The sequence below is a fragment of the Nelumbo lutea genome, chromosome 3, assembly GCF_056320005.1.
Source record: "Nelumbo lutea isolate HS-2025 chromosome 3, American lotus-T2T, whole genome shotgun sequence".
Classification (NCBI taxonomy): domain Eukaryota; kingdom Viridiplantae; phylum Streptophyta; class Magnoliopsida; order Proteales; family Nelumbonaceae; genus Nelumbo; species Nelumbo lutea.
The window spans coordinates 94,072,735-94,100,428 of NC_142686.1; the positions used below are offsets into that span (position 1 = coordinate 94,072,735).

At 41.2% G+C, this 27,694-nt stretch overlaps 1 protein-coding gene across 2 annotated transcripts in view; it reads right to left on the bottom strand.

The window, feature by feature from the left end:
- Positions 1-6,912, bottom strand: part of LOC148866943 (solanesyl-diphosphate synthase 2, chloroplastic-like) — a 60,352-nt gene extending 53,440 nt beyond the window's left edge. Inside the window, exon 1 of one of the 2 annotated variants that reach the window (XM_088981163.1) lies at positions 6,436-6,912. The gene's annotated coding sequence lies outside the window, so the exon portion shown is untranslated. The remainder of the gene's footprint in view (positions 1-6,435) is intronic. The other variant, XM_088981166.1, reaches the window with a different exon arrangement.
- Between the last annotated feature and the right edge of the window lie 20,782 nt (positions 6,913-27,694).

Genomic DNA, 27,694 nt, shown 5'->3' on the forward strand with positions numbered 1-27,694 from the left:
AATTGTTTATTTGGTAAAAAATCGTTCGTTTGACACAAATGGTTGGACCATTGACCGGGTCGCAAGTTACATACTAACTAGGGGTGAAATTGAACCGTGAACAAATAGGAAGGTTCTATCTGGAATCGACCTCGAAACGGCCTTGAACCAACCCTACCCGATTTGTTAAAGGATAGGTTTGGATCCAAATTCTTGGAATTGACCCTCACCTAAGTCGGTTCCAAGGTCTAGGGGTTTACCCTACTCAAACTAATCAGATGAACTGACCTTGATTGGTCTTGGTGGAACCGGTCTTGATATCAAACTTGCTTTGAAATAAACTCCAAAATATTTTTAAGGATGTGAGGATTTGAAGCCAAGCACTCATGGTTACAAAAGCCATGGTCTCACTTGGCCATCAAGTTACTTAAGTGATTTGAACATTTGTTTTCATTTTAATATTTGTATGTGTATAATAAACAATGTAAAAGGTAATATTTACAAAATTTCAACCATATATTAATATATTAGGATAATCTACATATTAATAGGAATGGCAATAGGGTGGGGTAAGGACCGGGAGCCACTCCCCATCCTCGTTCCCATCCCTATCCCCAAGCCAACGGGGACAAAGTTATTCCCATCTCCATCCCCATGAGGATCCCCACTCCCCATGATTTTTTATAATGTTTACCGTTTTGTTTTTATTTTTTATTTTATTTAAAAAGTTAAAAATAAAATAATTAAAATTTACAACCATATTAAAAAAGATTCAAACATCTTAAACCATATTTTTTAAAATATTAATATATAAACATATGTATACATATATACATATATATTAGTGGGATCCCACGAGGCGGGGAGTGCTCTCCTCATCCCCGCCCCATCCCTGCCAACATGGATGGAAATTTCCCTATCCCCATCCTTGCTCCATTAGGGGTGGGTCTTCACGGGGATCAAGGAAATGGGGAAATTACCATCCCTACATATTAAATTAATCATTTTAATCAATAAAGAAAATATAAGTTTTAAACTATATATTATCATTATTGAAAATCAAGTTTTTGAAGGACATGTTTCATTTTTCTTTCTTGAAGGGGGAGAGTAAAGAAAGAACAGGTTCCATGGGTAGACCCTAGAATCAACCGTAGAAGTTAGAACTGCCAAGGCTAGAACTAACCTTCACAAGGTAGATTCTGGTTCCAAAAACCTGGAACTGGGTAGGTTCTAGGTTCTGCCATGTAACCAAATCGAATCGACCCATGCTCACCCCTACTATGCAAACTTCAGGAGGTCATAACTTTGCATTCTGATGTCAGATTGAGGTGATTTTTTTATTATTTTGGATAACTCCCTTGTCCCGTTATTTTTCCAAAACCCCCTTTTTGGCCTCAAATTTTAATTTTTAATATTTTTTATAAGTAAAAATATTTAAAATTGAATTAAAAACATAAATTAAATATAAAATATAAAATATATTACATGTAAAATATAATTATACATTATTTATTGATAAAATACATGTTTACATACACACACATATATATATATATATATCCGATTTACTTAATCGACCTCTTATCAAGAATCTTTTGTATTGTTGTTTGGAAATGGTAACTTGACCGCCTATATTGAGTGGAAAATGCTAAAGAACTTGAGCCTTTTTATTTCGAAAGTACCCCTAAAACTTCATATCAACGTTTTTAAACTGTTGTTGACCCATCCGGTTGGATCATTTGAACCATCAACTGGACAAACAAATGGGTCCATTTCACATTAAACCTGGTGTTTGAAAAAAAAACGTTGAATTTGATCAAAATTATTGACCCAAACAGTCAAACCGATGAACCATTTGAACCGTTGGCGGGTCACAGTTCAGACCATGTATATAAGATAAGAGCTAACCCTAAATCTCTTTTGACTCCTTTTCTTATTCCCACTTATTCTTTTGCTTTTTTTTATTTTTTCTCAAATCCACTTTTGTCAGTGCAGATCTTTTGCCACCTTCAATGCTTCACAAGTTACAACCACTGTAGATCTGTGTTGTGCCACCACTATTCCTCTGCAACAACCGAAGGGAAGCTGCTAAGTTGGATCTGCAATTTCCACTTCTCATGTGCTCCTTCATCCGCTTCTATTGCAACTAGCAAGAGAGCCACTGTCAGCCTACCGGTTGTGGCTGCTTGAACTTTTTCTTCCCTCCCTTTCTCTCTCAATCTTTGATACCTACAAATCTCCAATCTTAATCTTTCTCCGGTTCTCCCCTCCCTTTTTTTCCCTCTTATTTTACCATCTACTCAATAAACCTCCCCTCCCTCTCTTTCCCTCTTATTTTCTCTTCTAACCCAATAAACCTAGATCTAACGCAGTATATTCAAGATCATGATCTAAAGGTTATAATGCAATTACGGGTTAAACCATTGACTTAGATGGTTGAACCATTGACCCATGACCTGGAGGGAAAAACGAGTTAAACCATTGACTTATATTGTTTCACATCAAGCTTCTAAAATGAACTATTGATAGATTTTTCAAATCTACCACATAATATTTGGTTTCCGTAGAATGAAGAAGAGAGAAAAATGCATCTTGAGTAATTAATTCGCAACATGTCTTCCTTCTTCAAATAGAGAATAAAATTGATTGAAAAGAGATTTTGCTATGTTTTGCTAAGGGAAAGAGTGGCATTTTCATTTGTATTTTATGTAGATTAAATTGGCCCAAATAGATGTTAATGACAAAACTGTCATTTTCCACTTCAACCTAATGGAAGGTCAATTAAGTAAATCGACTAAGAATTATAGGGGTGTTTTAGTAAAATAAAACCCTTAATTTTTTAAGTGAAATAAAACTCACAAATAAAATGAATTTAACAACACCAAAAAATGGCAAGGAGTGGGGATCCCCATAGGGGCGGAGATGGAGAAATCCCAGACCTAGGGCCCGTTTGGCGCATCTTTCCATACGGTCTTTCGACAGTTTAGAAGCCAGGCAAACCGACTTTTGGTTTATTCCCATTTGGTTTGCAGAAGATTTAGCCGCTAAAAGCCGGAGCACCGAAAAGAAGTGAGAAACCCATTTTGGGCTGATTTTGGGAAGCTTCAAATGAAGCTTTTCGCATCTTTTATGTTGTATTCTCGCCCAGAAAGACGCACGAAAAAACGTGCATTTGCCAACTGGCTTCTACCTGTTTGGATCTTCATGCAAAAGCTCAATGCATATTTTAACTATTAGAACTACTCTTTCCAAAAAGACGTGCCAAACAAACCCCTAATTGGTAGAGACAAGGATGGGGAGTATCTACCCAGCCCCACCCCACCCATGGCTGCTAAATAGAATTGATTGTATTAGAAAGTTTGATGGGAAATGGACTCATAACCATGAACGTATTGTCAATATTTTTGTGGATTATCACAAAAGTTTATTTTGCTGAAGAAAAGGATAAAAACCTTTAATCCTATTTTTGATCAGCTTAAACCTGCTATTTGTGATATAAATAATTCAATATTGTTGCCGATACCTACTCTTGAAGAAAATCAATATGTTATTGAGTGTATTGAAAATTTGAGTCTCCAATGGTTTCCTTACCTTATATATATACAAAACTTTTAGAAGAAGATTGTGAGGATATTCATGAATTTGTCTGTAGACTTTTAAAAATAAAATAATCCTTGAAAAAGTAATCACACTTTATTTACCCTTGTATCCAAAACAAAATAACCCTTCCTAAGCCAATGATTATAGAATGAATAGGCTTAAATATCTATTTTGCATAAATGTACATCTCCATTCCATGTTGCTTTCATTCTCAAACAAGCAATTTAATGATAGTTTATAATTGTTTATGCATTAATAAATCTATACTACTATTAGGCCCTGTTTGGTTTATGGGAATAGAGGTTTGGAATCCGAATCAGAATCTCATTCATATTCCTACTGGAATGGCATTCCCCTATTTGAGCTTTAAGGGAATGGCCATTCCCTGTTCCTCCCTTGAGAATGAAATCCCATTCCTGTTAATATCAATTCCCATTTCCATTCCTGTTTGAACCAAACAGACTATGGGAATAGACCATTCCTATTTTGATTTCAAAGGATTTCGACTTCGATTCTGATTCTGATTCCAATTGTTAAGCAAACGGGCCCTTAAAAGTGTGAATGAGAGTCAGGAACTTTTGTTTGACTAAAATACCTTAAATTTTGTATTTGGTCCCTCTTTAATTGTAAGGACATAAATGTAATTTGAATAATGAATTTTCTCCTCATTCAAAACCCTCTAATCAAGTCTTATATTTAATGTATTAACTCTCACTAAGATTCATTGAATCTTATTCTAGAGGAGATAGAATACTCCTATTTCTGAATTTGGCCCCTCTCTAATTGCTAGGGCACAAAATTAATATAATTTGGACTACTACATTTCTCCTCATTTAACTCCCACTCATTAAGCCTTATATTTAGGTTATTAACTCCCATTCTTTCATTGAATCCTATAAATCATAAGAAAAATAAGTGTGATAAAGAACAATTGTTTTTATTGATGATAAAAATAAGGGTCCTTTACTTAGACACCCTCTATGATTTCACATATTTACTAAAACCTATCCTCTTTTTTGTTTATTACTAAAACACCCCCTATAGTTTGCATATGGTTTACTTAATTGACCCTCCATCAAGAACTATTTGTATTTCCATCTCAGAATGGCCATATGAGCCCTTAAGGTGTGCCAAAAATATGAAGGGACATTAGTCCAAGGTTTTTATTCCAAAAATATTCCTAATAATTCTCTTATCAGCCTTTTAGAAAACAAATAAACCCTTTTCCCACATTATAACTTTGCTTAGAAAAGGGGTTAGACTACATGTGATATGAGAACTTTTAGGGGCATTTTTGGAATAAAACCCTTGGGTCTATTCCCTTTCACATTTTCCACTCTAAGAGGTAAAGTGGCCATTCCCAAATAGAAATACAAAAGGTTCCTAACATAGGGTTGAATAAGTAAAGTAATTCCAAACTATAGGGGTGTTGTAGTAAAACACAAACTAGAGAGTAGGTTTTAGCAAATATGTAAGACTATAAGAGGTGCCTAAATAATGACCTAAAAATAAAATACAATTTAAAACTCACCAAAAAAATATATTGTTTTTCTGTTTGGTGGCAAGTTTCTTAAACTACCTTTATGGTTTAGCTAATTGACTAAGTTTGACTATTGTCTAACATACCCCTATTGTTTTTGACAATTGACTAACTCTACCCTTACCATTAACATCCTTAATATTCCATCAAAACCCATATACACATGATGTATAATATTTTTTTTTAAACCCGGCCCAATTTTACCCATACCCTCTTCTTCCTTTCAACAATGGCAAACCAAGCTAGCTCGGTCCTTAATCGGTGGCGATAGCCCCCACTATTGTCTAATGGTACCCCTATTATTTCTAACAATTGACTAACTCTACCCTTACCATTAACATCCGTTAATATTCCGTCAAAATTCGTACACACGTGATGTATATTTTTTAAAATCCAATTTTACCCTTACCCTCTTATTCCTTTTAATAGCGTCAAACTGAGCTAGCCGGGTCCTTAACCGGTGGTGATAGCCCCCTCCACCTCCTCTCTCTCTCTCTCTCTCTCTCCCCTTCTTCCCCTTCGTTCTCTCTCCCTATCTCTCCTGTTTCATCACCGCCACTGCGACGGCGGACCCCTCTCTCTCCTATTTCTCCTAGCTCAGTGCGCAAGTCATCGGAGTGATGACAATAAAATGGAGGACCGATAATCTCCAAGCAACGTGACTGTCCAAGCAATATCTAACTATCGGAGGTCTTTTTGGGTGGAGTTCTGATCAAATGCCACACCCCTGTCGGATTCGGTGGATGGGTTTCTCCCTTACCTCTTCCCCATCCCCATCTCCTTCACCCGCAAATGCAGGGGAACGAAGATCTCTTTTTGCGATGGCAGATAAGGTGGCGACTTTCTTTGACTTTTGCAAGTGAACAGGAATGGATTTCTTAGAATGGAGGAACCCAAGTGGTTGGACGATAGATACCTCCAATCGATGTCTAAGATATTTGCTACTACTCGGAAGTCGAAGCCCAAAAAGAAACCATCGCTTGATAGCTTGGATAAAGCTAACCTAGAGCTTCTAAAGTTTCTAGTTAAGAGAGAGTGATAGTACCTGATAGCAAGAATGGAGCTTCTAAGATTCTAACCATCAAGCCCAAGTGGAACAAGAACGGAGAAACAAATCCGATCTGTACCCTATAGCAAGAAGAGTTACCTTGGGTGTACAAAGCTTGACGCTCTTATCTTTCAAGAAATAAGACAATAGGAGAAGTTAAACAATCATTTGCTTAGATCTGTGTAGCTTTGATTTAAGGAATCATTCAAGATCGGACTTGACCTTATATATCAGAATCCATGGCGATGGTGTTGAGATTAGACTTTACCTCTTTTCTCTGCTGCTTGTTCTCGTTCGAGACCGAGTGGATGTATTGGAGATAAGGATGGAGAATTTGACGCTTCTCTTCCTTTCTAATATTCAAAACAAAGGTTTTGCAATATGGCGTTATTCAAGTCGGAAACTTTTTGGCTGATGTCGCAGTTGATTCCGTTCTTGACAATGTCTTTACTGCTACCACCCACCGGGAGACGTTTTAAGGGTCATGATGGGGAGCTTCGAAGAAGAATTTGAGGAGCTAGATGTCTTGTGCACAGACTACCCGTTAATCTCGTTAAGAGAAACCCTAGAAGAAGAATTTGAGGAGCTAGATGTCTTGTGCACAGACTACCCGTTAATCTCGTTAAGAGAAACCCTAGAAGAAGAATTTGAGGAGCTAGATGTCTTGTGCACAATCTACCCGTTAATCTCGTTAAGAGAAACCCTAGAAGAAGAAGAATTTGAGGAGCTTCGAATTTGATTTCAGGGCAAAACGGATATTTCAGTCTTACTGTTAATATTTTAGTGGCATGGTAATTTTTTGAAACAGTAAGGGTATGTTTAGTCAATTAGTTAAACCAGAAATGTAGTTTAAGAAATTTATCCAAATAAAAATTAAAAAAAGATGAAAACATGAAATATAAAAAATACAAAAAAAAAACATAGAAAACATTTAGAATCAGTTTGGAAGGAGTGCAAATGCAAATATATAAAGTACAAATACATACAAAATAACAGAAAATGTAAGACTTTGAACTCTACAATTTTGTATTTGTACTTCTTCCAAACTGAGCCCTACGCACATAACTAATATCATATATTTATTGTATTAAACAAAAATAAGTGTGACAAATAATAAGAATAACTTTTATATACATAGAAATATAAAAAAAAATTATAAGAAAATTTGGAAACATATTATTTATTATCATCATCATCATCGCCATCATAAAAAATTACCACGTGAATTGCATATGCACACTCACTAGTCATTTGAAAAAGTAAGAAATCTAGTTATGGATAGGTAGGGTGATCAATCATGGGCTGGGTTAGGCTTTCATACCTACAGGTCAGGCTGAGCCTGAAGTGTTGGCCCCAAGCCTGACCCTGAAATTTGCAGGCCTAGGCTGGACTTAAACATAAAACCTAGGCCCAAGCATATAATCTCTGGGCTGGGCTGGGCCAGGGAATTGAAAATGATCACCTCTAGTTGTGGGTGCATGGCTGTTAAATTAGATTGTTCTGAATCCTATAACTACCTTGAGTGGGTTATTTTCTTCAGGTTCTTAAATGTTTAGGTTTTTGTGATAAGTGGTGTGAGAAGCTTTTTTTCTTTTTTCTTTTTTTATTTTTATTTTTTTATCTTTTTCCTTTCCTCAATGGGTCTCCGTTAAGGTGGCTCTATCTCTCCTTACCTGTTTAGCCATGATGGGTTTATCTGGATTATTCTTTAAAGTGGAGAGAGACAAAAAATTGAAGGGCATTTACATTAGAAAAAATACCCCTATAATTTATTAATTTATCACCTCCTTTTGTGAATGATGTACTAGTTTTTCACAGGACTTTTAGGCTGGAAGTGGTTGATTTGATTGATGTTCTTAATGAGTTTTAAAGGTTGTCTAGTCAATCAATAAAGTTTAATAAGCCTCAGGCATTTTAATACGATTCGTGATATCATGAATACTTGCATCTTTTTTAAAAATACAACTAATGACAAATTAGTTTGGACTGTTGCACAAGGTGGGAAGTTTTCTGTTAAAGATTGTTTTTGGATTGAGTGGCAAAAGTATGGTTTAAATATATTTGGGGTTATATTCAGTCTTGTATAAAAAAACTATGTGAATGGAAACTCTCTCCTGGGTTCAAATTATTTTTGTGGCGGATCCCTAGATGGTTTGAAGGTATAATGGGTAGCGTTTGTTAGTAAAGTAAAGCTATTATTATTGAAAAATTTGGTCCTGCCCATGACTGAAGATGAATCCATTATGCATCTATATTGCTAAATCTTGGTGTATAAACCTTCAAAACAATCACTTTGATTTGTTTTCGATTTTGTTGTTATGTCCTTATTTAGTGTTCAATTAGAAGAAGAGGTCATGCAAATGGATTTTAAAGTATAAATTATAATGGTTATGCTTCTTGTCTTGTACTAATCTTTCTTAAAACTAGGTAGAGTTTTTTTCTTTCTTTCTGGGGAAAAAGGCTTAAACATACCCTAACTAATTCCCTAAGTTTTCAAAAATACTTAAATATACCTTGTGAGCTGACCCTATTGAACTTAAACATACCCTTCATCAATGAAAAATTACATGTAAAATTTTGAAAAGAAATCCTATGAATTTTATGGGTGAAAATAGAAGAGAGAGAGAGAGATTGAGAAGTGAATACTAAATATTTGGTTATAGGAATCAAGGCTTTTATGAATTTTATTCCAATTGATATTCTGAAAATAATAGTTAAAAGAGAGAGGGGATTGTCTTAACTTTCAAGTTCCAACTTAAAGTCCCACTTTCCAAAAGAAATGTATTTTACAAGATATTAACACCCAATAGTAGGTTCATTTTATTCATCTTCAACTCTTGGCTGGAAACCATTTCCATGGTTCCAAAAATCTATAGTACATGAGTAATCAAATAAAGAAAAAAAGAATTTGAGTTAGAGATAGGATGGATCTACATACAAATGAACACAATTTCAGTCGTCATATCATTTTACTGATATGCCCAACACCCACATAAGTCTGAAAAATTCAGACATACTATATTTGAAAAATCTGAAAGAAAATGAAGGATAAAACGTTACAATGTATTTGAAAAACCTAGGGTACATTTTTTTCTCAAAAAGAAGGCAACTTTATTTTTCTATAGACTAGAGCCTATAGATACTTCTGCTTTACATGCCACATAAGCTAGTATATGAGTAGATTGATTTTCTGATCTATTTACATGAAACAAGAAGATTTTCAAGAAAGTATAACAGCAACTTCCTAAGTTTTGACCCATAAGTTAGGCTTAGCTATGTTTTGCCAAAGGGAAAATCTATGATATAGAAAACATATCACATCGACTTTCTGTTTTGGTGAATACGGGTTATTCCAGGTAACCGGTTTCAAAAACAAAAATTTAAACCACATTTCAAAAAAAAAAAATTATTTAAAATAAGAAAGACGTTAACGTCATCACCGTTAAACGTTACCCTCCCCCTTCTCTCTTTCTCTCCAAATTCCAACCCCCATGCCCTGCATGGCTGCACCATTCTCCCATTTCAAAAGCAACTGCCTCAATTGCGGTTGTTCCTATTTCGATTCCATATTTCAGACAAATGCAATTGCTCAGCAGGTTTTAATTGCTCACTGGCAAAGCATTGTGAAAAACCTGAACAGTAGTTACTTGAAGACTTTGAGAGCTAATTAGGTGAGTTCTAAAAGTTTGAATATGGCAATGCAATTAAATTTTTCCTTCAACATCATCAGTCTCATAGACCTGCTTGTTTACAGGTATCCCCATTCTTAGTCCGCAAAGTGATCACTCAGATATTCCCTTTCATAAATGTTCATCTATTTAACAGGTAATTTTGTTTGAATCTTCTGCCTGGAATTTTTTGATTTGAATACATTTCAGCTCAATGGAATCTATTAGCAGTTTAGCACTTGTTATTTACAATTATTGTCTTGTCATGCTAAATCTTAGATGTCCTAGCATGGTATTTGATCTTGATGAAACACTTAATAGTTGAAAACATAATGCGATCATTTGAGGATCGAATTGATGCCTGCCTTACGGCAGAAAATAAATACAGAGGTGGATCCCCAACGCATTGCTACATGTTAGCAGAGGTTAAGCGCTATAAAGATGACAAGATTATTTTGAAACAATATGCAGAAAATGATTAGCAGGTTGTTGACAATGGAAAAGTGATTAAAGTTCAATCTGAGATTGTTCCAGCTTTGCCTAACAATCGTCAACCAATTGTTTGTCCACTTATAAGGTTACAGGAGAGGAATATTATTTTGACTCGCATGAATCCTGGGATATGTATTCAGTATTCACCAAATCCAAATCAATCCATAACCCAATTGGACCATGCTCTGTACCTCAATCTTGAAATCATATATAGCTCATGTACGATTAAATGCACAAACATGGATTGACACAAGAAATATGTAGTGCATCGTATGCATCTTTTAAATAACCATGCACATCTGCCTACTTACGGGACTATTATTCAGAGGTCTCCCTTCCCCAGTTGGAGCAGATCTTTGGAGCACTTTTACATCTATGTTAGGTGGTAATACTACACGTTATAAGTTGTGGATTTACTTGGATGTGGGCTTCTGGCATTTCTATGAACATGATATGCCAGATTTTCCTTCTCCTGATGCGAGCAACTATTTAATTTCAGAGGTAAACCATGATAAGGTTTGGGCTTTCTATTCATTATTATCTATGGAATAAAAAGATCTGGGTGGATCTAACTTCAACATGAACCACTAACATTACATTTCATTAGAAAGGCCTTTCCTTGTATATTTATGGTGTTGCATTTTGAGTTCAACCTTTAACTGTTGCTCCTACATGTGCACCAAATATAGCTCCTGGTGGTCTGCTAGAATTAAATTTTAGGTTTCTCTTTCACCTATTTTGCAGCGCTTATGGCAGACCAACGGTACGCCCGCGCGTAGCGTACAGCGCGGACTCAATAGGGACGTTGTGCGGAGAAAAAGCCGACGTGCAACGCGGGCCAAATGGCACGGCCGCACACGGCAACCTCGAATGGCCACGCACACAAGGCTGGACTCTCAAGTATAAATAGGGGGTGACCCCCTCAGGTGAGGGATACAGACTCTCCACTATTGAGAATATACTTACTTCCATCGTGACTTCGTCTGAGTTGTCATAGTTCAGGCCTTGTCCACTTCTCATTACACTCTCACTAACTTGACTGTCGGAGTCTCCGTCTTGGGTTAGCACCCGAGACCTCTAACGTCTTCTTTCTCTCTATAGGGCTGACCGACAGGCCCTCGGCCGCAATGGGCCTCAGACTCATCAATCAGCCCTTAGCTCGGAAGCGAAATTACCTTGTTTCCCCCAACCCATCCAAGGCTGCAACAATTGGTGCCATCTGTGGGAACGACTGCTAAGACTTCCCCCAACTTAACTTGAACTTAAAAACTCATCTTAAAATCAAACTCTAGACTTCTACCAAGGTGGCAAGAAACACAAGGAATACTCAGAACTTGGTCACAATGGACCAATTCCAAGTGTTCCTCGACCAGCTCGACAACCTCACACAGAGGTTGGATGAGGTGGGGTGCCTGACAGGAGATCGCCCATAGGGTAGCCACCCCGCTAGGAGCTTGGGGCATCATAGTGGATGGTCGTCTCCAAACTTGCTAGCTGTATGCCCAGTCAAACCCAATAGGGCCGACCCCTCAGAGTCCAATAGTGGTTGTTGCTCCAATCAGCTGCTAAGGACCTCTTGATCCCCTAGCCGACGAGAGGGCAACTCAGCATAGTCTCGCGATCACCGTTGAGACCAAGGACATCTTCGCCATTAGGAAAGCCCTCGGGACGAAGGCAAGCGACCGAGCCACCACAATCCATCTCCAAGGGTTGAGGGCCGACGTTGCGCCTCTCCCTCCGTGTCGGAGTACTTGGGGAATAGGGCTGACCCGTTATGAGTTCAGGAGAACCAAGACAAGGGCAAGGCCCCTATCGACCAAAAGATCATCAACTTACAAGCAAAGCTCGGCACCATCAAAGATGAACTCCGCCTAGTGAGGGAAAGTCGAGCTAATGCCTCGGCAAGTCCAAACCCTTCGTCCGGGAAGATGGACGCCTTCGTAGCCAACATCACCTCGCAGCCCCTTGCACCACACTTCAAAGCTCTAACGCTCAAGACGTATGACGGAACCTCCGACCCGGACGACCACTTGGAAAGATTCAAGGCACTCATGCTCCTCTATGGGTATTCTGACACCTTGACATGCCAAACCTTCCAGGTGAACTTCAAGGGGGCAGCCCATCGATGGTTTTTCACGCTCCCCCCCCCCCCCCCAATCTGTCAGCTCATCGGAGTAGTTCTCTAGTCTCTTCCTTGCCCACTTCATTAGCAGCTGACGGTTCCAGAAGATCGTCGTCTGGTTCATGACCGTTTGGAAAAAACACAACAAGATCCTGCGGTCCTACATCGACCGCTTCGAGAAGGAGGAGCTCGAGGTCCGGGACCATGACCCCATGGTCTCATGCACGTGGCCATTAACGACCTCCTACCGGGCTCGGCCCTCAAATGCTTTGTTGCCAATACCTCGCCTAAATCCAAGGCAGAGTTTTTGAAGAAGGCCCAGAAGTACATCACCGCTGAGGAGGCCTTAGCCGACGACCGCCTGGAAGGAGAGGCTGACCATCACTATGGAGGCCCAGAGAAGAAGGGGAGAAATGGAGATGGCTTCAATAGTAGCAACAACAACAACAACAACAATAACAAGAAGCCATCGGCCTCGGCCCTAGCTTAGAACAAATACACACCACTCAACTCCACCCGAACAGAAATCCTCATGCAAGTAAGGAAGGAGGAGTACATGAAGTGGCTGGAGAAGATGAAGAGGAACCCCAAGAGGGGTATTCCGAAGAAGTACTGCCAATACGACCGCGGCACCGTCCACGACACCGAGGATTGCTATGACTTGAAGAATGAGATCGAGTCCCTCATCTGCCGCGGCCACTTGAAGCAGTACGTGGGTAGCAAGGCTGGCGCCTCATCCTTGTAACAACACCAACTAGTCGGCATCATTGACGTCATCATCGAGGGCATGACCTCGAGTGGTGCCTCCGCCTCGGCCCGAATGGCCTATGCCAGGCAGCTAAACATCCAGGGGCCACTTTCCAAGAAGCAAAAGCAACACGAAGCCCTCACCTTTTTCGGATGAAGACTTGAAGGGGATCTTGGTCCCCCATGATGACGCACTGGTAGTATCGGTCGTTGTCGCAAACTTCATGGTGAAAAGGATACTGGTCAATAGTAGCTCCTCAGCCAACATCCTCTTCTATGATGCCTTCCAGAAGATGAAGTTGGCACCCGAGTGCCTCCAGCCTGCCGACGGGCCACTCGTTGGCTTCTCTGGGAATGTTGTTAAACTAGAGGGAAGAACCACCCTACCAATCATGGTAGGGACAAAACCCCAGCAGGTGACGAGGATGAATGAGTTCCTAGCCATGAAGATCGGCTCCTCCTACAACGCTATCATCGAACGGCCGACCCTCCATGCGCTCAAGGCATCCATCTAAGTTCCCCACCGAACACAGTGTCGGAGTTGTCCCGGAGGATCAGCAAACTGCCCGCCAGTGCTATGTGGTGGCACTAAAGGACAAGAAAAAAGAAGCCTTACCATTTGAGGGCCTCGACCTCAGGGAGGAACCAGCGAGCTGAGGCCATTCGACTGAGGATCTCGTCTCGGTACACCTAGATGAGGCTGAGCCCGAGAAAATGGTGTGCATCGGATCCAACCTTCCTCCAAACAGCCTTTCCAAACTGGTAAGTTTCCTTAAAACTAATGCCGACGTCATTGCTTGGTCTGTCGCTGACATGATCGCAATTGACCCTTTGGTCACTACTTACAAGTTGAGCGTGGACCTGAGATCTAGGCTAGTTTGGTAGAAGAAGAGGAACTTTACACCAGAATGATGGAAAACCATAGGAGAGGAAGTTGACAAGCTACTTGATGCCAGTTTCATCCGAGAGGTATAATTGGTTGTCCAATGTGGTTATGGTAAAGAAAGCTAATGGGAAACAATGGATCTGTATTGACTTCACAGACCTTAACCGAGCCTACCCCAAAGACAGTTTTCCTTTGCCGAGATTTGACCACCTCGTTGACACCACTGCAGGGTACGAGTTACTCATCTTTATGGATGCCTTCTCCGAGTATAATCGGATCAAAATGCACCCCGAGGATGAGGAGAAGACCTCCTTCATCACTGAGCATGGCACATACTTATGGGGTCATGCCCTTCGGCTTCCAAAACGCTGGGGCCACCTACCAATGGCTAGTGAACAAGGCCTTCAAGCACCAAATGGGGAGGAACATCGAAGCCTATGTAGATGACATGGTTGTGAAGAGCCTGAAAGCCGACCAACACACCTCGGACCTAGCCGAGACTTTTGACACCTTATGGATGTATAACATGAAGTTCAATCCTAGCAAATGTACCTTCAGTGTCACCTTGTGAAAATTCCTAGGCTTCGTCATCACACAGCGGGGTATAGAGGACAATCCAGAGAAGATTCAAGCTATCCTTGACATGGCACCACCTCGGTTAGTCAAGGAGACTTAGAGACTTACCGGACGAGTGGACGCCCTCAACCATTTCATGTCGAAGTCAACCGACAATTGCCTACCTTTCTTCTGAGCCATCAAGAAACTAAAGGACTTCTAGAGACTTCGGGATTGTCTTAACTAACCAACCCCCCAGGACTGTCCTCGCTAAGCTAGAGACTTCGGGACGGCTAACTAAGTGAGCCATCGGATTGTTTGAATTTCACCTACAATATCAGCCAATGCCTATAATCAAAGCACAGGCCGTAGTTGACTTCATAATAGAATGCACCTTCAATCGAGCCCTCGGCCAAGCCCCAAAAGAAGCAGGGGGACCCCGGCCGACTGAAGATCCTCAGTCGACCTGGAAGCTTTCCGTTGATGGATCCTCCAACTCCAAGGAAAGTGGAGTAGGTCTCATACTCCTCACCCCAGACAACACTAAAGTAGAGTATGCGTTGAGGTTCATCTTCTTGGCCTCCAATAATGAAGCTAAGTATGAAGCCCTACTCGTAGGCCTGTAGCTCGCCAAGGACATCGGCTCCCAATGCATTGAAGCCTTCAACGACTCCCAGCTTGTGGTGAACCAAGTTAACGGTGAATATGAAGCCAAAGATCATAGCAAGGCCAAATACCTGGCCAAGATGCAAGAGCTCGCCAGCCACTTCCAACACTTCACTTTGCAGCAAGTCTCGCAGTTCAAGAACATGAGGGCCGATGCCCTATCCAAATTAGCAATCACCTCTGGTGTAGCCCTCAACCGCATGGTCTATGTTGAGAAGTTAGCATGCCCAGCATTGAAGAAGTCCAAGTACTTCTTGTGTAAGCCGAGCCCTAATGGATGGACCCCATCATTGCCTATTTGTTGCATGAGCAATTGCCCGAAGACAAAAATGAAGCTAAGAGAATCCAACGGCAAGTAGCCCATTACACACTCCTTGAGGGAAAATTGTACTGAACGTCTTTCACTTTACCATACCTCCAATGCCTCTATTAGGAGGAGGGCAAGTATGTGCTCCCAGAGATCCCTGAAGGCATCTGCAGAAATCACCTTGAAGGTAGAGCATTGGCCCAAAAAGCACTAAGGTAGGGATATTTCTGGCCGACAATACAAAAGGACGGAACCGAGCTAGTACAGAAGTGCGATGGGTGCCAAAGGCATTCCAACATCTCTCATCGACTAGTCACAACTCTCTCAGCTCTTAGTAGTCTATGGCCCTTTGCCAAGTGGGGTATGGATCTCCTCAGTCCCTTCCCTTAAGCCACTAAAAATAGGAAGTATCTCATCATCGCCATTGACCACTTCACTAAGTGGGTGGAGGTTGAGCCCTTAGCCACCATCACAACCAGAATGATTTAAAACTTATTTTGGAAGAACATCATCTGTCGCTTCGGCATCCCCCACATGTTGGTCACCGACAATGGAAAATAATTTGACAATGCGAGATTCAGAGAATGGTGTGTCGGCCTCGGCATTAAGCAGCAATACACCTTAATAGGCTACCCACAAACCAATGGCCTAGCCGAAGTCACCAATAGGACAATTCTGGAAGGATTGAAGACCAAATTGGACAAAGCCAAAGGCCTCTGGGCCAACGAACTATGCAACGTCCTATGGGCCTATCGGATAACACCTTGGATTGCCATGGGAAAGACCCCATTCAACCTAACTTATGGCATTGGGGTCGTCATTCCAGCAGAGATCAACCAGCCAACGCTTTGAACCGAGGCATACAATGAAGCCAAAAATGATGAAGAACTCAGAACCAACCAAGATTTGTTGAAAGGAGTCCGGGAGTAGGTTCAACACAAGGTCACGGATATCAGTAGAGGGTAGCCCGCTATTACAACTCTCGAGTGAAGGAAAGACACTACAAGGAAGGAGACCTTGTCTTTAGAAAAGTTATGGTGCCCGAGCCCAGTGTGGGAAAGCTCGCCCTAACTGGAAAGGTCCCTATAGAATCTAGCAGGTCGTCAGCCCCGACACATTTTGGATTGAGTATTTGAATGAAGACCAGTCCCCCAGACCTGGAACTCAGAAAAATCTTCGGATGTATTATCAATGAATGTACTTCTTAATGGATAAATAGTGAATAAAGTGTAAAGTTCCTCCCCCTCAGCTCCAAGTTTAGTGTATCTTATTCTACTAATTGTCAGGACCCTTCGGTTGCGTGACCAGCCGAAGCATACAACCTCCTCCGAGGTTACACGCTCGGGCTGGATGATGGTCTAGGCACACGGTTCCTTGTGAACCATATGCCTACTTTGCCTTCTCGCTAAGGCAAGAAATGACGGGGACCTCGGCAATAAGCATCGGCCAAAGACCTCTGCCTATCACGAACAAACACAGTAAAAATAATCTAAGTACTTCGCAAAGAAGAAAGCACACTGTGACTTCGTCCAGGCACACTCACGTGTCTTAGGCCACCCGAAGGCTCACACCCCAAACACCCCCAAGGAAAGCCAAGTCAGGCCAACTAAAGCACACTCCTCGGAAACATCAAGCAGCCTTGGCTTAGCTTCCTTGGCAAGGATGAAGAATAGGCTGAAAAAGAGTTAAGGCTTTCGCCTCCCTCCCCTTCTCAATAAGGAAAGGGGCCCCGAACTCTCGGCGACTTAGTTCAGCCTCATTCGACCAATTTCTGATAGGGGTGGAGAACAAGCTAGGAGAGCTAAGGCCTTTGCCTCCCTTTCCCTCTCGCCAAGGAAAGGGGCCCCAAGCCCCTTAGGGGCATAGCTCAGCCTCGACTGAATTCCTTTATCTTAGCTTCCTAAGCGAACGTCTAAGTAACAAGCCACTTCGGACTTCTTTGCTACTTGTGACCTCTCGGAAGGGGGCATCGACCCCTAAGTAAAAAACAAACAAACAAACAAACAAACAAACAAACAAACAAACACAACAAGAAACAAAGACACATGTTATGAAAAAAGAGTGTTTCACTAATATTGTTTGTTGGGCTTTACAAAAATCTGGCCTTGGTTGGGGGAGGCCGAGCTCCTTACAAAAGGTTCTAAACAAAAGGAAAAATGAGCAACTCAGGCGACATCCTCAGTGGTAGCAAGAACCTCGGTGGAAGGAGGGACGTCAGTAGCTGGGGCCTCGGCGGTATCGATCTCAACGGCGGGTACTTCGACAGAAGGGGCCCCGACTTCAGGGAACCCCAACTAGTGGACCAGAAAATCGAGTATCAGCCACAACACATGAAGCTTGGTGTCCTCGATGCCTTCTAAGTATGACTTGGCTGCATAGTCGGTGAGTGCCATCTTGTAGTCGATTGTCATCTTCCACACCTTGACAATGTCATTGGCCTTCTCTTCGGCCTCCAGCACCTATGCCTAGGCAACCATCAGAGCCTCATCCAGCTAGACACGCCCCAGCTCAGACTGCTTCAGTATGTCATTGGCCTTCTTCAAGGCTTCCTTCAGCTTTGTAATGAGAACCTTCTTCGCCTTAAGATCCTCCTCTAGGACCTTCCTCATCTCCTTCTCCTTGTTCATGGCTGAGACAGTTGAGTCTCGGCTACTCTCGGCCTCGGCAACCCGCACCTTGAGCTGCTCTCTCTTCTTTTCGGAGTTCATCAACTACTATAGAAGAACTTCAACCTTGTTACATAGGTCGACGAAGTAGCGGGACGTCTGCAACAAGAACACCTTCCTAAGTAACTTAAGGTAAAAAAAAAGAGAAAGTTTCATTGTGAGACAAGAATGCAACATACCTCGACCAAGTGGTCTAGAGCACTATTGTTAAGGTCCTGTAGGCCCTGGTTTGTCATTGCAAGACGATCCCCTTAAGGGATCATCCCAATCACCAGGGCTCTCCCAACACCCCTTTGGTTAAGGGAATCCCCCTCTTTGATGATCCACTAGGGGCAGTATGTGCGTCGCATCACCAACTGACCTTCACCCCATGGCTTGGGTGAAGGTTGAGGGTCCGAAGGACGAGACCCCCTTGTGGCCCCCCGGCATGTTGCCGCCTTTTCCTCCTCTGTTGCCGTCCTCGCCTAGGCGGTCCTTATCTGCCAACCTCTTGCCCACTAGGGGTTAAGGAGAATCAGCTGGCCTCTTCTGGCCAGACTCTCGGTGCCAGTCCCCCTCGCCTAGCACTGGTGGCCAAGGGGCTCTCTCGGCTAGCACTACCTCCCTCGGTGCATGTCTTTGTGACGGGCCATCGCCTGCCGTCTTCTTTAAGGACTTAGCCTTCTCCAGCAGCATCTGCTTGGCATCGAGAGGCATCTCTGCAAAGAAACAAAGAAAACGTATCAGTACTCACACGAAAGAGAAGGAAAGCTGACAGCAGGAGTTCTCTTACCGAGGCAAGCGGGGCTGAGACCATCCAACACCAAGGGTAACTCCTCCTCCAACAGGGGCTTGTTCCGGATCATCTCTTACACTCGGAAGCGGTAATAACCTCGGCTTCATCATCCCGAAGATAGGGGTTGCCTTCTTGACAGTCAGGTTCAGCTTCCCCCAACCTGACATAAACGACCAATCCTCAGGATATGAAACAAATAAGAATTTACTCTTCCAATTGTGCATAGAAATAGGGTTGTCAACAGCTCGGTCGTGGCGAGCCTGGAAATAATATATGCCTACCGCTTATGGGTGCGGCCTCAACACAAACATGCCTCAGAAGACCTTTTCGGTCAACTCGACATCTCAGAGCCAAGCAATCACTAGCACCGCCATTATGGTCCCGATGGCGTTTGGGGCTAGTTGGTTGATTGTGATGTTCTACCACCTCAGCAGCTCGGGGAGGAAGAGGAAACCTAAGGCCAAACTCTAAGTAGTGTTGGTAGACGCAAATTTTGCCCTCCTTTGGCATTCATGGCCGATCACCGTTGTTTGGGACCCTAAGCCTATAATTCTGAGGAATTTGATACTTTTAGGCAAGGACCTTCACTTGCTCGAGGCCGAGGATGCTATCTAGCTCAAAAAAAGGAAGACACCCCACTGTCACACCTTGCGCCGTACTCAGCCACCATCCTCAGATTGGGCTCAGGAACTTCCTCACCCTTGACCACCTCGGGGGACCCCAAGGACCCCTCGACTTCTCTTGGTCCCATGGACCCAACGCTCTCACAAGAAGAATCATTGCCCCTTCGGCTGCTTTCGGCGCCTACAGAAGCAGTCCTCTCCCTCAGCAGTTAAACCTCAGGACTCAAAGCATGGACCTCGGGCTCACTAGAATGGCATTTGCTACTACCGGACGACATCAGGGTGTGGAAGGAGCTCGCTCCCGAGGGGTCAGGGAGGTCATAGCACTCAGGGTTGGAGTCTGAGTAAGACAACACCATAGGTTGAAGTTCTTTACCTAAGGAAGTCTGAGAAGCTAAGTCTTGGAAGCAAATGGTGAAGGTAGTCCCGACTAAGTCCTCTATTTAAAGGAAAATGAACGGCCCAGATCTTCTCCAATCCAGCGGCCACGGAGTGACCTCCTCTACAACCCAATACAACAGCCAACATGTGTCACTCGTCTTGAGAAGACGAAACGATGCCGAGCAAGTCGACCGGTCCACTCACTAAGTCAAGTGGTTCACCCAGCGATCCTGAATCGGAAATAGCATAACCCGGCCAACCTGATGCTCATCTCGCATACCGACATGGTGCAATGATCCGCCCCATGTACGGATATGACCGGAAGCCCATCTCAGGCATGGTCCTGGCCGGTTAACACGGGGACCCATACCACACACAGTCTACACTCAGCACCAAGACCCACCCCTCGTACAGCCCTCAGCCTGTTAGCAACAACACCCTTCTCGTGCATGGCCATGGCAGATCTATTCGCCACCCATATCTTGCACGGCGACCACCAATTGAGGCCAACACCTCACACAGATATTGACAGATTCCAGTCAAATGGATTATTTCTAATGACATTGAAAAGGGCAACCCAATGCACAGGGCTCCCGCCAATGTGGGGTCTAGGGAGAAACAGATGTGCATAGCCTTACCTCTGGTCACCCAGGTTGCAATGGAGCAACCCAACAGTGCAATGTAAACACTAGGCCTAGAGATGGTTGTTTGCAATCTACATTGCATATGCTACTAGGTGCCAATACCGTGTTTTCATCTCGCACTAGGCCTAAGTGTTTCCATTGACTCCCATTTACAGGCCTCTTTCTTCTTCTCAAACTAAATAGAGCCAGCCTCAGCATTGAAGCTTTAATCTTCTATGACACCATTGTAGGTATGATACTAAATTCTTTTAAACTTCTTTCAACTTGCTTAATTGTTAAGTTTGCAATTTATCCAACAAGAATGATAAAAAAGCTGAGTGAAATCTACTCAAGCCATCACCTTTGCAAGTGTGATACTATTTTGATCAAAGCTACTCACAAAGGCTAGCTAGTCAAATCTGCTAGCCTCTTTAGGAAAAAAAAAGTGCATTAGCCATTATCACAAAGAATAGTTATGAATAGTTGCAAGTCATTTTTTAACTTTGCACAAAGGATATTCAACATCTTTATCATGCAGCAGCATGTGTAGCAAATCAATAGATAAAAAAGTTTGAACTACAATTTGGATTGAATTTCACAGTTTCAGGGGTGGTTGGATGGATTCAATTGGGGGAAACCTGTGAAGTTACAAAGTTGATTAGACTACTGTATTGGAAACTCAATTGAACCAACTTGCCTCAGTTAAATTCTAGATTTACAACTATGAATTATAACTTGAAAATTTTGCAACACAAAATGAATCAAATGTCGGTGGTCAAGAGGCCTTAAGTTGAATTGGAGCATATGTTTGATAAGAATTCAGAACTCAGAACCCCAAAACCATAGTCTGCATAAGGAATCAACTTCTACTACTTCTCTGGCATCTCTTTCACCAATGCCTATTTGAAAGGTTCATTAGGAACAATTGCGTTGGTCCATTCTATTTGCAAGTTTGTCGAGTCATTAAAGAGAAGTTTAAGGTTGTTAATTGTAATGTTCTAAGCATTTTTGTTCTAGCTGTTAAGTGTGTCAAATTTGTGAGCATCGCTTGTCAATGAAAAAAGTATGAGATGATTGAACATGAAAAGAACTGCATGGACAAAGCCTTAAAACAGTCCTTTGTTCCTTCATAGGTTTTCAATGCATAGTTGGCTTTTGTTTTGGATGGAGATAGGCCTTATCATACTCTTGGAATGTAAATTATATTTTTCATAAAATTATATTTTTAATAGAAATTTGTGAGTAAATTGATAAGTTGCAAGTTTCTTCTATTTAAAACAAATGCATATTTTTTTAGAAAAGAAATGCTATTTTTTATACCAATTTGGGGATGGATAGCATCATTCGAGGAAATAGTAACGATGAAGCAGTGTCACTATATCTTTGCATATTTTTCTTGTATTCCAAATGCTTCATTGAATAGCAAATTTCTGTACCAACATGTGATAATAGGTTTTTTTTTTTTGGTTTGAATGTGGTTCTCAAAATTCAATTCTCACCTCATGTGAATGACTTGATTCAAATTGGCTAGTCATTTTTGCCTTTTAGGTTGTTTTTATAGGTTTTGATAAAATCCATCTACATTTGAATGGTGTTTAGCACCAAAGTGTTTTACAAGTGGGCTCTTGTACACATATGTTCATTTTACTTTAAAAAAAAAAACACAAAAAAAAAAAAACAGAATGCATGCTGACTAGGTGTTTAAAGTGATTTGACTTAATACTATAATATATTTATAATGACAATTGTGTGACATCTCAGAAAAAATAGTCAGCTTTTTCAAATTTCAATGTGTCATGTGACCATGGTGATGTAGGATCATATAGGCAATTCAAGAAATATTAATTTGACATTTCAAGAAACCCCTCCTTTCCCGAATCCCAAAGCTAATCATTACAAAAATGATTTTTTTTAGAAAGAGGATTCCAAATGCAATTTTCTTGTTGATTCCTTTTAATTGCTGGTGTGGCACATATGACACATCAACAAAAAATAAAACGTTTATGAAACACTCCCATGCCAAACACCCACTTTATGAAACACTCCCATGCCAAATACCTGGAAACTCCCATGCCAAACACTCCCATGCCTTCGCTGGACCCAGATTCTTCATCTCGAACTCACTGTTCAAGAGAGACTTCAACTTCACAATTTCATACTTATTCTTAGAAGCAATGAGCATGTCGTCAACATATAATAACAAATAAATGAATGAATCATCAGAGAGCTTCATGAAATAAACACAACTGTCAAAGGCACTCCTGGGATAATCGCTGGAAGTCATAAAAGCGTCAAAGCGCTTATACCACTGCCTTGGAGACTGCTTAAGGCCATACAAAGACTTCTTTAACAAGCAAACATGGTCTTCCTTTCCTTCTACAACAAAACCATCTGGTTGTTTCATATAAATCTTCTCTTTCAAATCACCATGCAAGAATGCAGTTTTAACATTTAACTGCTCTAATTCCATGTCATGCATAGCTATTAAAGCAAGCAAGGTATGAATAGAAGAATGTTTAACATGGGAGAAGACTTTGGTATAGTCAATACTTGCAACAAGACTGAAACCCTGTGCCACTAACCTTGCTTTGTGTCGAGCATCCTCAACACCAAGAATACCCTCCTTAGTTTTGTAGACCAGCTTGCACCCAACAATTTTCTTCTTAGGTGGTGGTGATACAAGCTCCCATGTGCCATTCTTTTCGAGGGATGCAATCTCCTCTTCCATGGCAATTAACCACTTACCATTGTCTAGACTGGATATGGCTTCATCGTAAGTGGTCAGATTGGTAGTGCTATCTACCTCACAAGCGACGGTCAATGCATAAGACACACAATCATCAAATCTGCTTGGTGGTCTTATCTGTCGCCTCAGTTTATCTTTGGCAATAGTATGCGACTCCTGGCTGGGCTGAACATCATCCGATGTGATTGGTTCATTTGAAATAGACTGAGAAGGCTGTGAAGATGGACTGGGCTCCACCTCCACCTGCATCCGGTCATCTTGTGATATACCTGAATCACGACTAATAATAATTTTCTTGCTCGAAGGGTAATACAACTTGTAACCCTTTACACCAGAGCCATAGCCCACAAAAATACATTTCTTGGCTCTAGGTTCTAACTTTCCATCGTTAACATGAGTATAAGCAGGACAACCAAATATTCTTAAAGATGAATAGTCAACAGGAGTACCTGACCAAATCTCAAATGGAGTCTTAGCCTCGAGAGCTAAATGCGGAGATCGGTTCACCAAATAGGCTGCCATGGAAACTGCCTTGGCCCAAAAGGACTTATCCAAACTTGCATTGGACAACATGCAATGAGCCCTTTTCAAGAGTGTGCAGTTCATTCGCTCTGCCACACCGTTCTATTGTGATCGACCAACATAGGTGCAGTGTTTAATGATACCTTCCTTCAAACAATAATTTGTAAAGTCAGACTCACAAAACTCGAGCCCATTATCAGTCTCAACCTTTTAATCTGCCTTCTTGTCTGCTTCTCGATCATAGTTTTCCACTGCAAGAAGACTTCAAACACATCATTTTTATTTTTGAGAAAATACACCCATACCTTTCTGGAGAAATCATCGATGAATGACAAAAGATAATTTGCTCCACCCTTCGAAGAAACACGAGAAGGGCCCCATAAATCTGAATGGATGTAATCAAGTGTACCTTTGGTCCTATGTATCCATTTGGCAAAGCTAACCTTTTTGTGTTTACCAAACACACAATGTTCACAAAATTCAAGAGTACCTATGACATGCCCACAAAGTAAGCCCCGCTTGCTCAAAGAAGTCATCCCTTTCTCGCTCATATGTCTGAGCCTCATATGCCACATCCTTGTAAGATCTTCCTCGGACATGGATGACGAGACCAAAGCAGAAGATTCTATCACAGTACTTTCCTGCAATACATATAATCTACCAACCTTGTTAGCTTTCATAACTACCAAAGCACCTTTGGTTACCTTAAGAACTCCACCTTCAGCTGAATATTTGCAACCCCTATAGTCGAGTGTACCCAAAGAAATCAAGTTCTTTAGATCAGGAACATGGCAACTTCATTTAATGTCCTCACAATACCATCATGCATACGCACTCGAACGGTCCCTTTAGCGACAACCTTGCAAGCTGCGTTGTTGCCCATCAAAAGAACTCCACCATCAAAGTTTTCATATGTGGAGAATGCACTTTTGTCGGGACACATGTGGTAAGAACATCTTGAGTCCATAATCCATTCTGAACCCTTCCTTGCAACTGCATCTGCAATTAGCAGAAGATCATTCTCTGACTCATCCGCCACAACACTTGCTTTGGCATGAGGATATTTCTTTGTGTCACCACTTGCTTGATGTTTCTGCTTATTTTTCAACTTGAAACATTCGGCCTTAACATGACATTTCATTTTGCAATAGTTGCAAGTCAAATTACGATGCTTTGATTTAGACCGACCCTTTGACTTACTGCTGCCACTTCTTTCAGGTGGCCTGCCATGAACAATGAGACCATCGGCTGTAGAGTTACTTGGGTTATTGGTCAGTTGATTATCAATAAGTTTGCGTTGTAACAATGCATTCTTTACATCTTCAATTGTAATCTCCTCACGCCTATACAATAAGGTCTCTCTAAAATGCTTATATGATGCAGGTAAAGAACATAAAAGAGTGATAGCCAGATCTTCATAATCAATTACAACATCAATATTTTGTAGATCCATGACAATCGAGAAGAACTCATCAAGGTGGGTTTTAATTGAGTTACCTTCCCGAAGACGAAGGTCCCTAAGTCTGCTTTTCAGCAGAAGCCGATTGGTCACGGTCTTTGTCATATAAAGTGACTCCAACTTGAGCCACAATTCTGTTGTAGAGGTTTCTTTAGCAACTTCACGAAAAACCTCGTTCGATAAGCACAAATGAATAGCTGACATGGCTTTCATATCAATCGCCTCCCACTTTTCATCGGAAATGGATTCAGGCTTTTTCTTTTGCCCTGCCAAGGCTTTCTCCAAGCCGTACTGAATCAGAATTGCTCTCATCTTGAGCTTCCATAGACCAAAATTCACAGATCTATCAAATTTCTCATTGTCAAACTTCATTGATGCCATTAGTAACAAAATTAATCGGTAAATAATCCCAAAACAATGCTCTGATACCAGTTTGTTAGGATTAAACTCTGAATTACCGATTAATTATATGACAAACAAGAACAAATAAATGAGAAATATGTGATTTATAAAGCAAATAATAAGAGCAAAAGAAAGGTAAAGATGACACCAGATTTACGTGGTTCGGTCAAAGAGACCTACATCCACAGGAGAAGAAAGAAAAATATGTTTATTCACGTCCTTGATGAGAGAACTACAAACTGACCGCCTTACTAGTGCCGAAATGCCTTTAACAAATCCTTGAAGCACTCAAAAAAGGGCATAGATGACTGCTTTGAGCTGGTGTGAGAAAAACCCTTAATGGCAGTAGAGAAGAAGAAGAACGATCCAAACAGAGTAGGAGCAGATCTTGTCAGAAGATGGTGATGAAGTCTCCCAATCTTTTCAGCCTTCTAATTCTCTCTCTTCATACACATACTACTCCTAGGAGGCACCCCTTTTAAAGAAGAAAATAGGGAAATGGAGAAGTCACAATAAGTGTAGCAGTTTTTGGTGGTGCAATTGTGACTGTTACAACATTCATCTGAAAAGATAAATGTAGCAGTTTTTGGTGATGTAATTGTGATTGTTACAACATTTATACTAAAAAATAAAAGTAACAATTTTGGTGGTGTAATTGAGATTGTTACAACATTCATACCAAAAGATAAATGTAGCAGTTTTGGTGGTGTAATTGAGGCTGTTGAATTACTTGGCCACACCAAACGTCAATAGGCAATGAATAGATTATGTAGATTGCTTCATATCAGCCGAATAAACTTACACTCTGTTTGATTCGCGCGGGAATAAGGGTTTGGAATCGGAATTGGAATGGCCTATTCCAAATTTCCAACTCCAACTATTTGGTTGGGTGGAATCGGAATCTCATTCCCATTTCTTCTAGAATGGCATTCCTCCATTTTAGGGAATGGCCATTCCTTAGCCCAATCTAATTTCTGTTGATTTCGATTCCCATTCCTATTCTTGTCTAAGCAAAACAAACTATGGGAATAGACCATTCTAATTCCAATTCTGAAATATTTTGATGCTGATTCTGATTCCAATTCCAATTATGAGCCAAATGGACCCTTAATCTTTAACTCAACCCTCCTAGGTAAGAGTGTCAATGGACCAGCTTTGGATTGGACCCCGTCCAGCCCAAAATCAAATTGGACGGACCAACAAGACATATTGGATTAGACCAATCCGGTCCAAAATATCTATTAGATTGGATTGGACTTGGTCTGCCTATAACAAATTTATATTAGATTGGTATAAGATAAGAATATATGTGTCAATGGACTGAGTTTAGGTTTTAAACTTGAAATCAATCTAAATCAAGGTTCAAAAAATCATTACGTATCAGTTGATAGGTATCATATTGAGCCCTTTCCAATACACCCTTACAAGGGTTGTATTGGGTCAGGGCCTGGTTCAGAGGGTAACCAGGACTTAAACCGGCCCCTCTGAACCAAAATCGAAAAAAAAAGAGTGAAAGTTAAAAATAAAGGGCTGATACGCCCTATCGATATATCGACCAATATCGATACTTTGAACCTTGGTCGAAAATAAAATGAATTTGAACAGATTGGACAGTCCAGACATTGAATTAGAGCAGTCTAAAACATTCATTGGATTGGATTGGACCTGATCCATTTATAATGGACTCATATTAGACTGGATTGGATTGGACCAAATCTAGTCTAATTGACACCCCTACTCCCACGTGCTTGACAACTTGAGAGGCCAATTACTTTGGCTGAAATGCAATGAACAAAATTGAGCGTTGGAAATGATATTGGGTCCAACTTATTTTGTTGGTCTCTATCTATCAAACAATCTCAACTCGTGTCTTTCTACCAAAAAACG